This window comes from Nicotiana sylvestris, chromosome 4 (assembly GCF_000393655.2).
Source record: "Nicotiana sylvestris chromosome 4, ASM39365v2, whole genome shotgun sequence".
Taxonomy (NCBI): domain Eukaryota; kingdom Viridiplantae; phylum Streptophyta; class Magnoliopsida; order Solanales; family Solanaceae; genus Nicotiana; species Nicotiana sylvestris.
The window spans coordinates 108,849,581-108,865,170 of record NC_091060.1 but is presented as its reverse complement, the minus strand read 5'-3'; positions in this window follow the sequence as shown (position 1 = coordinate 108,865,170).

Genomic DNA, 15,590 nt, shown 5'->3' with positions numbered 1-15,590 from the left:
CAAGGCCACTCTGGAATATACTGCTGAGGATTATGCCCACATATTTACTACAAATTTTGAATCTTCATTCACCTAACAATAGTTCTCTTTGTGATATCTTTCCTTTCGCAATGTTGAAATTTGACCAAATAGAAAGAAAAAAAATTCTTTTGCTGTAACTTCTATATTTTGCTGATTTAACATTTACTTCAACTTCGATTTGCAGCAAAACACATTGTAACAGCTTTTTAGTGTCACTATATTTATAAATGCAGTATCTCTTATATCCCATTTGCCCCACTTTATGGCTAGAATAAGAAGGTAATACAGTGTATGATATAACAATGTATAAGTTTTCTTCATATTGGGCTCGGGCAACGCCCGGGCTATCCCTACTAGTTTTTGTTATGTAAGAGAGACAGTTTCCTTATAAACCGATTTGTTCACTTGAGTTGATGACTCGGATTATCAAATCAATCAAATTGGATCTATGACAAAGCCATATTTAATTAGGTATAGAACAATTCACTTGCATTATTTTGATTGAGCTTTAATCGGGATCTTTACCAAATAATCCGCCGGATTCATTGTTTACTTTTACTGGTTGATATACATAGGTTATACATGAATTATATATTTATTATATTTTCCTCCTGCTATTTTTTAGTTAAAAAATTGTGTGTGTTAATTGAGATCATTACATAAATAGCCTGATGAAATTAGTTGCTTACTTTTTCTAGTCGGTATACATAAATTATACATAATTATACACATATTGTATATGAATCATACAGTTTTTATATATCCTTCAGCTATTTTTAATTTAAAAAATTAGGTGTCTTAAATTGAGATCTATACCCAAATAGCCGACTAGATTCACTGTTTACTTTTGCTAACCCGTATAGATAAGTTATATGCTAATTATACATAGTTATACATATATTATATACGAATTATATATTTATTATATATTCTTTGACTACTTTTAGTTTGAACAATTGGATGGACGACTATTTAAGTTAATTCTTCTTAATTTATATTTATTAATTTTTAATTTAACATGTCATGATCAATATATGAATTCTACTCATTGGGCTTTGGATTGAGTTGCATTCCGCTCAGGTGACACATATCATGACTTTGGCTTTTGGTACTTAGCAACACTTAAACGAACCTTGCGCTAAAAACGAGCGGGTGCATCTATTTGTTGAACTCCAACTAATACCTTACTCAAATGAATGCAAATTTTATTTGAATCCCTATACTAAACTACAAAGTATGTGTGATGATCCAAAAGGTCATCAATCATTTTGGAAGTAAATTTTGTGTTCTGAAGCCTTAAAAACCTCTTTTTGTATCACTTTGATTTGTGTGCGCAGTCCGGACACGTTTCCGGAAAGCTTTTATGTGAAAACTAAGTAAAATAAGGAAATTGACTTTTAAAATTAATTAAAGTTAACTTTGGTCAACATTCTTGGTAAACGGACCCGAACACGTAATCCGACGGTCTCGTAGGGTCGTAGTAAAATATGGGACTTGGGCATATGCCCGGAATCGAATTCCGAGGTCCCAAGCCCGAGAAATGAATTTTTGAAAGAAATTGTTTAACTAAAATTAGAGTTTTGGAAATGTAAAGATGTTTGAAATTGATGGTATCGGGCTCGTATCTTGGTTCCGGAGCCCGGTACATGTCTTATATAATAATTAAGTTGAATCTGTGAAGTTTGGTAAGAATCGGAGTTCGTTTAGTATAAATCGGGCCTTTATTTGAGAAAATAAAAATTTTGATGTTCTTGAGTGATTTCATGAATTTGAGGTTTAATTCATAGTTGTTGATATTATTTTGATGATTTTATCGCACGACCAAGTCCGTATGTTGTTTTTGGACTTGCGTGCATGTTTGGTTTTGAGTCCCGAGGGCTCGGGTTAGTTTTGGATAGGCCACAGAGTGAAATTGGACTTAGGAAAACAGCTGGTGTGTTGCAGGTTTACAGGTTTCGCAAATGCGAGCTCGCAATTGCGAAGATGGGTTGGGCAGGGAGACCTTCGCATTTGCGATGTTCAATGTCGCAAATGCGACTTCAACAGGGACTGCAATTGCAAACAGTAGTTCGCATTTGCGAAGAAAGCAGGATTGGCCTACCTTCGCATTTGGGAAGCCTGGGCCACATTTGCGAGTTCGCATTTGCGAACCTGGCATCGCAAATGCGATATTTGCACTTGTGCAAATTATAACTTAGACAAAATTTCTTCATTTTTCAAACTCTCTCAAACCCTAAGCTCTCTTGGGTGATTTTCCAAAGAAAAGTTCTTCTCCAAATGAATTGTAAGTCATTTCTAACTCATTTTCTTCAATCCATAACATCTTTTCACATGATTTCAATTCAAAATCAATGGTTTTCATGGGGGAAATTTGGTGTTTTTGGGTAGAACTTAGGATTTTCAATTATTGGGAATTTGGACCTCGATTTGAGATCCGATTTCAAAATAAATTATATATTTGAGTTCGTGGGTGAATGGATAATCGGGTTTTCGTTCGAACCTCGGGTTTTGACCATGTGGGCCCGGGGTCGATTTTTGACTTTTTGGAAAAATTATTAGAAAACCTATTTTCATGCATTAGAATTGGTTCATTTAGCATTTGTTGATACCGTTAAGTAAATTGTGGCTAGATACAAGCGGTTTGGTGGTAGAATCAAGAAGTAAACCGGTAGTTGAGGCTTGATTGTGTTCGTGGCATTGAGGTAAGTGTTTGGTCTAACCTTAGCTTGAGAGAATAGGAGTCGTAGTCTTATTTGCTATGTGTTAATTGTTGAGTACGACGTATAGGTATGGTGACTAGTATCTATACATCGGTGTCAAGCATGCCCCTGAGTCTTATACAATGATTGATGTGACTCTGTTTTGTATTATCCATATTTTATATGATGATTTCTAGTGTTGAATAAGGCTTATGGAAGTATTCTTGATAATTTAACATTGTAGAGCGTTGGCCCGAGTTGATAATTGAGTTGTGAAGTATTTGTGGAAAAGAGAAGAGGTTTATGATATTGTCTCCCTTGCCGGGATGTTATTGCTTTTAATATTATTTTCCTAGCTGGGATGTTATTGCTCATGATATTATTTCTCTTGTCGGAATATTGTTGTTATACTGTTGTTCCCTTGCCCGAATTACTTTGATTGTTGCTTGGGTAAGAAAGAGTGTAAAAGCATGAAGAGTGATGTCGTCCGTAATATTTGCGAGAGAGTGTTAATGCACGAAGGGTGATGTCGTGCCGATATTGTGAATGTAAAAGCACGAAGGGTGATGTCGTGCCATATATGAGTGATAATGCACGAAGGATAATATTGTGCCATGATTTTGTGAGGTAAAAGCACGAAGGGAGATGCCGTGTACTTGTCATTGATTTCCTTATTCTTGCTTATAGTTGAATTTTGGTGTTCCGTATGCTTTTACTAAATTTCTGTTTGTGCATGATATTACCCCGACCATGTTTCCCCTTCCCATCTTTAATTGTTAGTTTTTATCGTTATTATTTGTTGTATATGATATAACTGTACATGTTTATTTGGTAGTCTTGTTCTAGCCTCGTCACTACTTCGCCGAGGTTAGGCTCAACACTTACCAACACATGTGGTCGGTTGTGTTGATACTACACTCTGCACTGTGTGCAAATCCCGATGCTGGAGCTTTTGGACCACAGTGAGGTTACTGCCTTCAGTTCATCAGGAGACCCGAGGTAGTCCTGCAGGCGTCCGCAGGCCTTGGCGTCCCCTTCTATCTTTTCATTTTGTTTTTATGTAGTTCAGAGACAGAGTTGTATTATTTTCCTTCATAGCATTGTTTGTAGTATTCGTAGATAGTTTGTGACATTGTGACACCAATTTTGGGTAGAGTTGTATTTGGACTTTCGTATGAGTATTTAGTGATATTTTCAGTTTTCGTCTTCCGCATTTATTATGTTAATATGGTTATTCTGTTGTTGATCACCTGTTAAATTGAACTATTAAAAGGCTAAGTAAAACGGGGTAAAAACAATTTGTGACTCTCGGCTTTCCTAGCTTTCATAAGTAGGCGCCATCACGACTTCCGAGTGTGGGAAATCCGGGTCGTGACAAGTTGGTATCAGAGCTGTAGGTTGCTTAGGTCTCACAATTCACGTACAAGCTTAGTAGAGTCTGAGGGATCGGTATGGAGATGTCTGTATTTATCCCCAAAGGCTATAGAGTTAGGAAAAAACTTCACATCTATTCTTTCCTGTCGTGCGACTTCATTTCTCAATGCTAATTGAACTTCCACTCTGTTCTTTCGCAGATGGTGAGAACATGTACCTCTTTATCAACTGACCAGTAGCCCGAGCCTCTAGCAGCAGCTTTTGCGATGGGTAGAGGTCGAGGTTGTGCTAGGGCCTGAGGCAGGGCTTAGCCTAGAACCCCAACAGCAGCACCAGTGGCGGAGCCTCAGGTAGAGTTTGACGATGAGGTTCTAGCCCAGACAGTTCCAGCAGGACCAGCTCAGGTCCCATAGGGGTTCATCGTCACTTAGGTACTTCAGGATGCTCTGGTCCGTCTAATGGGCCTTATGGACAGTATCGCCCAAGCAGGCTTGCTTCCTATAGCACCAACCGTCTCTTAGGCTGGAGGAGGAGCCCAGACTCCTGCTACTCGTATTCCGGAGCATATGGCTCCCCAGTTTCAGATTCCAGCAACTCAGCCAGTTGGGGTATTTCAGCCTGGTGTTGTGGCATAGACCGGTAAGGGGCCAGCTATGTCTGCTGATGCCTTGTGGAGGTTGGACAGGTTCACCAAGCTTTTCACTACTACTTTTGGTGGTACATCTTCTGAGGATCTCCAGGATTATTTGGGCAGCTATCATGAGGTTCTACGGAACATGGGGATAATGGAGACCAATGGGGTGGACTTTGCTACTTTTCATTTGTTTGGATCTGCCAAAACTTGAATGAGAGATTATTGTTTGGCTAGACCAGCTGGGTCACCAGCTTTGACTTAGGATCAGTTTTCCCAGCTATTTCTGGAGAAGTTTCTTCCTATCACTCAGAGGGAGAACTATTGGAGGCAGTTTGAGCCTCTCCAGCAGGGTTCCATGACTGTCACTCAATATGAGACCAGATTTATAGACTTGGCCCGTCATGCTCTTATTATACTTCCCACTGAGAGAGTGAGAGAGAAAGAGAGAGAGAAAGAGAGGCGGTTCATTAAAGGACTTGTTCAGCCTATTCGATTGCAGATGGCTATGAGACGGGGAGCGAGATTTCTTTTCATGATGCGACCAATGTGGCCAGGAGAGTTGAGATGGTTCTATTGTAGGGGAGTGGTCAGGGGTCTAACAAGAGGCCTCGTCATTTGGGCAGGTTTAGTGGTGCCTCATCTGGAGGCAGGGATTCTTTTGGTAGGGGCCATCCTTCTAAGACGTTTCATTCAGAACGTCAGGCTTCTCACGGTGCGCCAGGTGGTTGTGGTTCTCATATGCAGTATTTTGATCAGTTGCCCTACAGTGCACCACCAGCTCCTATTAGTGAACCGCCATTCCAGAGTTTTCAGAGCGGTTATTCAGGCCGTTAGGGTCAGCAGTCTCAGAAGCCAAGGTCTTGTTATACTTGTGGCGACACGAGGCATATTGCTAAATTTTGCCCTCGAGCACCGAGCAGCTCTCAGCATCAGGGTTCTCGTGCCATGGTTCAGGAACCGAGTGTTCCATCGCCCGCTCAGCTAGCTAAAGGTGGAGGTAGGGTACTAGTGGTGGAGATAGAGGTATTAGAGGTGGAGGCCAGCCAGTAGGAGGTCATCCCAGAGATGTAGTTCAGAGTGGCGGGCCCCAACCCCGATGTTATGCTCTTCCAGCCATGCATGAGGTTGAGGCCTCCTTGCAGTTATCACAGATACTATTTTGGTTTGTAGTAGAGATGCTTTAGTTTTATTTGATCGAGGATCTACATACTCTTATGTATCATCTTATTTTGCACCATATCTGTTCATGCCTAGTGATTCCTTGAGTGCTCCTGTATATGTGTCTACACCAATAGGTGATTCTATTGTGGTAGATCGTGTCCATCGTTCATGTATAGTTGTGATTGGGGGTCTTGAGACTCAAGTAGATTTGTTACTTTTGGATATGGTTGATTTTGATGTCATATTGGGGATGGACTGGTTATCACCTTACCACACTATCTTGGACTGCCATGCCAAGACTGTGACCATAGCTTTGCCGGGTTTACCTCATTTAGAGTGGAGAGGGACTCCCAATCATTCTACATCAGGGTTATCTCATATATGAAGGCTCGACGTATGGTTGATAAGGGGTGTTTGACCTATTTGGTGTATGTTCGTGATTCTAGTGCCGAGGTTCCTTCTATAGATTTTGTGCCTGTTGTTCGTGAGTTTCCTGAGGTATTTCCTTCAGACCTGCCGAGTATGCCACCCGACAGGGATATTGACTTCTGCATTGATTTGGCTTCGGGCACTCAGCCCATTTCTATCCCGTCGTATCGTATGGCCCTGCCTGAGTTGGAAGAATTGAAGGAACAGTGCAATACTTGCTTGATAAGGGGTTTATTAGACCTAGTGTCTCTCCTTAGGGTGCATCGGTGTTTAAGAAGAAGGATGGATCGATGAGGATGTATATAGATTATCGGTAGTTGAACAAGGTCACAATCAAGAATAAGTACCCATTGCCGAGGATTGATGATTTGCTTGATCAGCTTCAAGGTGCCAAAGTGTTTTCGAAGATTGACTTGAGATCTGGCTACCATCAGTTGAGGATTAGGGTGTCCGATGTCCCTAAGACAGCTTTTCGCACTCAGTATAGGCATTATGAGTTCTTGATGATGTCATTCGGATTAACAAATGCCCCAACAACTTTCATAGATTTGATGATATTTTCATTGATGATATTAACAAATGCTTCATTGATGATATTTTCATCTATTCCCGCAGCCGGGAAGAGCATGAGCAGCATCTGAGAGTTATTCTTTAGACTTTGAGAGATAGTCAGTTGTATGCTAAGTTTTTGAAGTATGAGTTCTGGTTGAGTTCAGTTGCATTCTTGGGTCACGTTGTTTACGCAGAGGGTATTTAGGTGGATCCGAAGAAGATAGAGGCAGTCAAGAACTGGCCTAGACCCGCGTCAGCTATAGAGATCCGAAGTTTCTTGGGTTTGGCAGGTTATTACCGTCAGTTTGTGGAGGGGTTTTCATCTATTGCAGCCCCGATGACCAGGTTGACCCAGAAGGGTGCCCAGTTCAGGCGGTTGAACGAGTGTGAGGCGGACTTTCAGAAGCTCAAGACAGCTTTGACTACGGTGCCGGTGTTGGTTTTGCCCACAGGTTCAGGGCCGTATACAGTCTATTGTGACGCATCTCGTATTGGACTTGGTGTGGTGTTGATGCAGGATGGCAAGGTCATTACTTATGCTTCGCGACAGTTGAAGATTCATGAGAAAAATTATCTAATTCATGATTTGGAGTTAGCAGCCACTATTCAAGCCCTGAAGATTTGGAGGCACTATTTATATGGCATGTCGTGTGAGGTGTTCACGGATCACAAGAGTCTACATTACTTGTTCAAGCAGAAGGAGTTAAATTTGAGGCAGAGGGGGTGGTTGGAGCTATTGAAGGACTATGATATCACCATCTTATATCATCCGGGGAAGGCCAATGTGGTGGCCGATGCTTTGAGTAGAAAGTCAGCCAGTATGGGTAGTCTTGCCTATATTCCGGCCGGTGAGAGGCCGCTTGCTTTGGATGTTCAGGCTTTGGCCAATCAGTTCGTGAGGTTGGATGTTTCTAAGCTCAGCCGTGTGTTAGCTTGCACAGTCGCTCGTTCCTTATTATTTGAGCATATCCGAGATTGGTAGTATGATTATCCTTATTTGTGTGTCCTTAGGGACATAGTGCGACATGGTGATGCCAAACAGGTTACACTAGGAGATGATGGAGTTTTGAGGATGGAGGGTCGAGTTTGTGTGCCTAATGTGGATGGACTTCGAGAGTTGATTTTAGAGGAGGCCCATAGTTCCTGGTACTCTATTCATCCGGGCACCGCTAAGATGTATCAGGATTTGCGGTGGCATTATTGGTGGAGGAGGATGAAGAAGGATACTGGTGCATATGTGGCTCGATGTTTGAATTGTCAGCAGGTAAAGTACGAGCATCAAAGACCTAGTGGTTTGTTCCAGAAGATTGAGATTCCTGAGTGGAAGTGGGAGCGTATCACTATGGACTTCGTTGTTGGACTCCCACGGACTCAGAGGAAATTCGATGCAGTGTGGGTTATTGTTGATAGGCTGACCAAGTCAGCACATTTCATTCCTGTGGCAGTTTCCTATTCATCTGAGAGGTTAGCCGAGATCTATATTCGGGAGATTGTTCGTCTTTATGGTGTGCCCGTGTCTATCATTTTTGACTGAAGTACGTAGTTTACCTCACATTTTTGGAGGGCATTTTAGCTAAGTTGGGCACACAGGTCGAGTTGAGCACATCATTTCATCCTCAGACAAACGGGCAGTCCGAGCGTACTATTCAAATTTTGGAGGATATGCTCTGAGTATGTGTTATCGACTTTGGAGGCTCGTGGGATCAGTTCTTGCCTTTAGCGGAGTTTGCCTACAATAATAGCTACCAGTCGAGCATCTAGATGGCTCCTTATGAGGCTTTATATGGTAGGCGATGTCGGTCACCGGTTGGGTGGTTTGAGCCGGAAGAGGCTCGGTTGTTGGGTACGGATCTAGTACAGTATGCCTTGGACAAGGTCAAGATCATTTAGGATACGCTTCGTACAGTTCAGTCCGGGCAAAAGAGTTATGCCAACCGTAAGGTTCGTGACGTGGCATTCATGGTGGGCGAGCAGGTGTTGCTTCAGGTGTCTCCTATGAAGGGAGTGATGAGATTTGGAAAGAAGGGCAAGCTAAGCCGTAGATTCATTGGTTCTTTTGAGATTCTTGATCGAGTAGGAGATATGTCTTATAGACTTGCATTGCCGCCGAGTTTATTAGCCGTATATCTAGTGTTTCAAGTGTCCATGCTTTGGAAGTATCACGGCGATCCATCCCATGTGTTAGACTTCAGCACTGTCCAGTTGGACAAGGACTTGTCCTATGAGGAGGAGCCGGTAACTATTCTAGACCAGCAGGTTCGTTAGTTGAGATCGAAGAGTTTCCGTTCTGTTCGTGTTCAGTGGAGAGGTCAGCCTGCCGAGGCAGCTACCTAGGAGTCCAAGTCCGATATGTAGAGCCAATATCCCCATCTTTTCTCTGACTCAGGTACTTTTCTTATATCCGTTCGAGGACAAACGATTTTTTTAGAGGTGGAGAATGACCTTTTGGTCATCACTCATTTTGGAAGTAAATTCTGTGTTTCGAGGCCTTAAAAATCTCTTTTTGTCTCACATCGATTTGTGTGCACAGTCCGGGCGCGTTTCCTGAAAGCTTTTATGTGAAAATTAAGTAAAATAAGGAAATGGGCTTTTAAAATTAACTAAAGTTGACTTTGGTCAACATTCTTGGTAAACAGACCCGGACCCGTGATCCAACGGCCTCTTATGGTCCGTAGTAAAATATGGGACTTGGGCATATGCCCGGAATCAAATTCCGAGGTCCCAAGCCCGAGAAATGAATTTTTGAAAGAAATTGTTTAACTGAAATTATAAGAGTTTTGAAAATGTAAAGATGTTTGAAATTGATGGTATCGGGCCCGTATCTTGGTTCGGAGTTCGTTTAGTATAAAGATGTTTTGGAAATGTATAGATGTTTGAAATTGGTAAGAATCGTAGTTCGTTTAGTATAAATCGGACCTTTATTTGAGAAAATAGAAATTTTAATGTTCTTGAGTGATTTCATGAATTTGAGGTTTAATTCATAGTTGTTGATATTATTTTGATGATTTGATCGCACGAGCAAGTCCGTATAATATTTTTGGACTTGCGTGCATGTTTGGTTTAGAGTCCCGAGGGCTCGGGTGAGTTTTGGATAGGCCACAGAGTAAAATGGACTTAGGAAAACTACTATTTGTTGTAGGTCTGCAGACTTTGCAATTGTGTGCATTGTAGGTTTGTAGGCTTCGCAATTGGGAAGCCTGGCTTGCAAATGCGAGCTCGCAATTGCGAAGAATTATCGCAATTCCGAAGATGGGCTGGGCAGGGAGATCTTCGCATTTGCGAAGCTCAATGTCGCAAATGCGACTTCAACAGGGATCGCAATTGCGAACAGTAGTTCGCATTTGCGAAGAAAGCAGGACTGGCCGACTTTCGTAGTTGCGAAGCCTGGGCTGCATTTGCAAGTTCACATTCGCGAACCTGGCATCGCAAATGCGATATCTGCACATGTGCAAATTATAACTTAGACGAAATTTCTTCATTTTTCAAACTCTCTCAAACCCTAAACTCTCTTGGGCGATTTTCCAAAGAAAAGTTCTTCTCCAAATCAATTGTAAGTCATTTCTAACTCATTTTCTTCAATCCATAACATCTTTTCACATGATTTCAATTCACAATTAAGGGTTTTCATGGGGAAAATTGGGTGTTTTTTGGGTAGAACTTAGGATTTTTAATTTTTTAGGATTTGGACCTCGATTTAAGGTCCGATTTCAAAATAAATTATATATTTAAATTCGTGGGTGAATGGGTAATCGGTTTTCCGTTCGAATCTCGGGTTTTGACCATGTGGGTCCGGGGTCGATTTTTGACTTTTTGGGGAAATCATTAGAAAACCTATTTTCATGCATTAGAATCGGTTCATTTAGCATTTGTTGATATCGTTAAGTAAATTGTGGCTAGATACAAGCGGTTTGGTGGTGAAATCAATCAATAAAGTGGTAGTTGAGGCTTGATTGTGCTCGTGGCATTGAGGTAAGTGTTTGGAATAACATTAGCTTGAGGGAATAAGAGTCATAGTCTTATTTGCTATGTGTTAATTGTTGAGTACGATATATAAGTGTGGTGACAAGTATCTATACGTCGGTGCCAAGCATGCTCATGAGTCTTATACTATGATTGATGTGACTCCGTTTTATATTGTCCATGCATTAATGATGATTTCTAATGTTGAATAAGGCTTATGGAAGTATTCTTGATAATTGAACATTGTAGAGCGTTGGCTCAAGTTGAAAATTGAGTTGTGAAGTATTTGTGGAAAAGAGAAGAGGTTTATGATATTGTCTCCCTAGTCAGGATGTTATTGCTTTTGATATTATTTCCCTTGACGGAATGTTATTGCTCATGATATTATTTTCTTTACCGGAATATTGTTGTTATACTGTTGTTCCCTTACCGGGATTTTTTATGATTTTATTGATTCCCTTGCCCGAATTACTTTGTGGTTGTTGCTTGGGTAAGGAAGATTGTAAAGGCACGAAGGGTGATATCGTGCGTGATATTTGCGAGAGAGTGTTAATGCACAAAGGGTAATGCCGTGCCGATATTGTGAATGTAAAAGCACGAAGGGTGATGTCGTGCCATGATATGAGTGATAATGCACGAAGGATAGTGTCGTGCCATAATTTTGTGAGGTAAAAGCACAAAGGGTGATGTCGTGCCGAATATATTGATTCTTATGGTGAGAATGAGAGTAAAAGCACGAAGGGTGATGCCGTGTACTTGTCATTGATTTCCTTATTCTTGCTTATAGTTGAATTTTGGTGTTCCTTATGCTTTTACTGAATTTCTGTTTGTGCATGATATTACCCTGAGCATGTTTCCCCTTCCCATATTTAACTGTTAGTTTCTGTCGTTATTATTTGTTGTATATGATATAACTGCACAAGTTTATTTGGTAGTCTTGTCCTAGCCTCTTCACTACTTCGCCGAGGTCAGGCTTGACGCTTACCAGCACATGGGGTCGGTTGTGCTGATACCACACTCTGCACTGTGTGCAGATCCCGGTGCTGGAGCTTTTGAACCATAGTGAGGTTGCTGCCTTTAGTCCATCAGGAGACTCGAGGTAGTCCTGCAGGCGTCTTCAGGCCTTGGCGTCCCCTTCTATCTTTTCATTCTGTTTTTATGTAGTTCAGAGACAGAGTTGTATTATTTTCCTTCGTACCACTGTTTGTAGTATTCGTAGATAGTCCGTGACATTGTGACACCAATTCTAGGTAGAGTTGTATTTGGACTTCTGCATGAGTATTTAGTGATATTTTCAGTTTTCGTCTTCCGCATTTATTTTATTAATATGGTTATTCCGCTATTGATCGCCTGTTAAATTGAACTATTAAAAGGCTAAGTAAAAAGGGGTAAAAAAAATTGTGACTCTCGACTTGCCTAGCTTTCATGAGTAGGCGTCATCACGACTCCCGAGGGTGAGAAATTCGGGTTGTGACAGTAAAGCCTATCTCTTGAACCTAATTAATGACTAATGCATAAATCTTTGAAAAAACAAGAAGCGTTTTACCCCAAGAACCAAAAAACTTACTTAAGACCTTTATCAACTTTCAATACTAATAGAAATGTCTCAATTTTTATTTATTTATTTGGATTTTGTTATTGTGTAAGTTGTATAAGCTAGAAGGTCTCACAGTTCATTATCGCTTGCTCATATATTTTTATGTTGATTTCCCGGGAGAAATCAAAAAATAGCCAGATTTACAACTGGTCGTTCAAAAATAACGCAGTTTCAAAAGTAATCGAAATTTAGCCACTTTTCATGTAAAGATAAATCTAAGCGAAAATATTGTTTAAAACCCGAAAAATACGCCAGTATATTATACTGGAGTTCCAGCATAAGTATGCTTGAACTCCAACATATTATACTGGAGTTCCAAGATAAGTATGCTGGAACTCCAGCATAATATGATGGAGTTTCAGTATAAGTACACTAGAACTCCAGCATAATATACTGGAGTTCCAGCAAGTACAATTGTCCAGTATAATATACTGGAGTTTGGAGCACCGGTGCTCCAGTCTCCAGTATATTATACTGGAGTCAGCAAAGTATACCGGTCCAGCATAATATGCTGAAGTTCATACACAGGTGCACCGAACTCCAGTATATTATGCTGGACTGGTCTCTGATGCAGCAAAATAGTGGCTATTTTTCATTGACTTCGTAAACGCTGGCTATTTTTGAATGACCAATTCGAAAACTGGCTATACCGTGCTATTTTTACTGATTTCTCCCGATGAAGTTGGGCTCCGATTTGCCCAAGTGGACCAGCACATGCAAACGGCTTAATTACACAAATGTCCTTTTCTAAGGTCACTGTTTAGATTTTGTTCCTATTTTTATAAGTTACGCAAATATAGCCCTCTGAAAATTATTCCTTCCGGACAACGTTAGATTCGATTTAATATTTGCTTATATAATTTTCAGCTTGCTCACAAAATATTAGATTTCTTATACCGTGGCCTAACGGTTTTTCATAAGATTTTCTGGTTTCTCAAAGAAATTCTTTAAACCTTGGTCTAAACTGTCCATTAGTTGCAACTTGCAAGAAAATTAAAAAGAGGATCATCTACTGAACAACTGATATAAAACGGAACAACTGGCAAAAATAACACCAAGAATATACCTTCTAATGCCAATGTGGCAATGTATGTATGCATTCTCTTTTCATTCTTTTTAGCTAAATACACCAATGATTCCTTAAACTCGATAATTTTTCGTATAGACATCTTATCTAAGAGTTCGGCTTATTGAAAACATGTGTTTATTGAACTCTTAATGCTGACATGGCAAATGATGTGCTTGTCACCCAAAATTGAGAGGTGAAGAGCTGTCCTTTCGGCTAGTAGGCATGTTTAATTTTCTACAAATGTAAAATATTCAAATAGGTCGGACTCTTAGAAAAAATATCTAATTAAAAATTTCTGACAATTTAAGGGAGCTATCGATATATTTAACCTATTTTTGCTTCTGGGATGCGGGGAAGGGAGGGGGGGGGGGTTGTGTTTTAGGGTTGAAGGAGAGAGTGGGGCATTTTGCTTTGACTAGGAGGAAATTAATGAAGAGGAAAAATCAAGAAAAGAGTACGTAGGAGCTATACTATGGCACTCTCATTTACTTTTCATGCCAATTTATGAAAAAGTCGGCCTTCTGAATAGACTGATAGAAGAATTATCTGCAAATAGAACTAGCTAGTGAGCTAATAACATGCTATTTTGTAGTAATATTATTTGGAATCGTAGTTACTTTCTCTAAGTACCTCACTCTAATAAGAATATTTTTACATGAGGTTCAAGCAAAAAATCTCATGTCAGTTTTAATGACCAAATTTTCCAGTTAGTTGTGATGACATATAGCCGACTTTGTTTACCTCGAAAAATGCGAGTAACAATTAAATGTGATTTGTGATTTTAAAGATATGTGATTTATTTCAATACTAGTGAATATACAAGTAATACTAAGCTTAAGTAAGAAGAATTGATGAACCAAACCAGCATTGTTAGAGCAATAGGGGCCTCAAGCTCGATTATCTCAGGGGCCTCGAGGTGAGTTAAGAACAATAAAATATGAGCTATAAAGTAAAACAATAAAGCTGAAGAACAATTGTAGAGCACAGTAAACGAGAAAAGCAGAGTAGAATGTTCTATTGCAATGAATGGGATGATCTTTACAAATGATTGGGGTCTCCTTTATATAGGAGGGGAAAACCCTAATATGGTACATTTCCAATTATGGTAAAGAATTCTATTGGTACAACTGTATAACAACCTAGTACGGACCTGTACTATTTCATACAAATCTTATCTCATAATTTATGCCCTGACCCACGTTTCCTTGAGAAATTCCTGCTCTTTCTTGAGTGTCATCGAAATTCTACTACCCTCGAGGCGGGCCATGACGGGTTTTCGACTTTCTTCTCGAGGTGCGCACATCTAATCCAGGCTTGATCCTTATTTCGAGCTTCCCGAACTCGAGCTCGGGGTATGATCAAGCCTTCGAAATCGAGCTCTCTTATTTTCACCGTATACAGATAGTCCCCGCATTTCTTAGAATAAGATGATTAGAAACGATTTGAACTTCGATTTTCCCGGGCCTCTCGTGGTGACGTCATGCCCGTGACGTACGTAGGCGCTTGAAGTGATCAGAAATGTCATGTTAGCATGCTTCCCTAAAATATCAAATACGTTTCAGCATTTGTCGGCCACTTGCGCCACCGGTCCCGTCATTGGCTTTCTATAAATAAGAGGCTACTTGGTGAACAAAAACTGTACTTCTTCCATCTTCGCCTACTTTTAGTCCTTTCCCTTCTTTACTTCCTCCTCTAATCACCTATTTCTATGGTTCAAATCTGCGACCGCAAGGTCACATGGCAACAACTTTACCAGTTACGCCAAGGCTCCCTTCTTCAAAGCTTCAGCTCGAGACAACGAGAGAAGGGCATCGAATCCTTCCCGTATCAGGAGATATACGAACTTTACACTGCTGCTCATATTTCTTAACTTCAATCTGGTGTGGCATGTAACAATAGTGATTTCTATCCCAAACTAACTATATTCATTGGAAACAACTGGATGATTACAAAGGAAGTAAATGACTGAAGTTATAAAGGAATATCACTAGAACTCTTAAGGATAATAAGAAGGAGATGAGAGAGCAGAGAATAACAGAGGTGAGAATCAGAAGAGTCTACTTATTGCTTGCATCTTCATAATGATATCTGGTT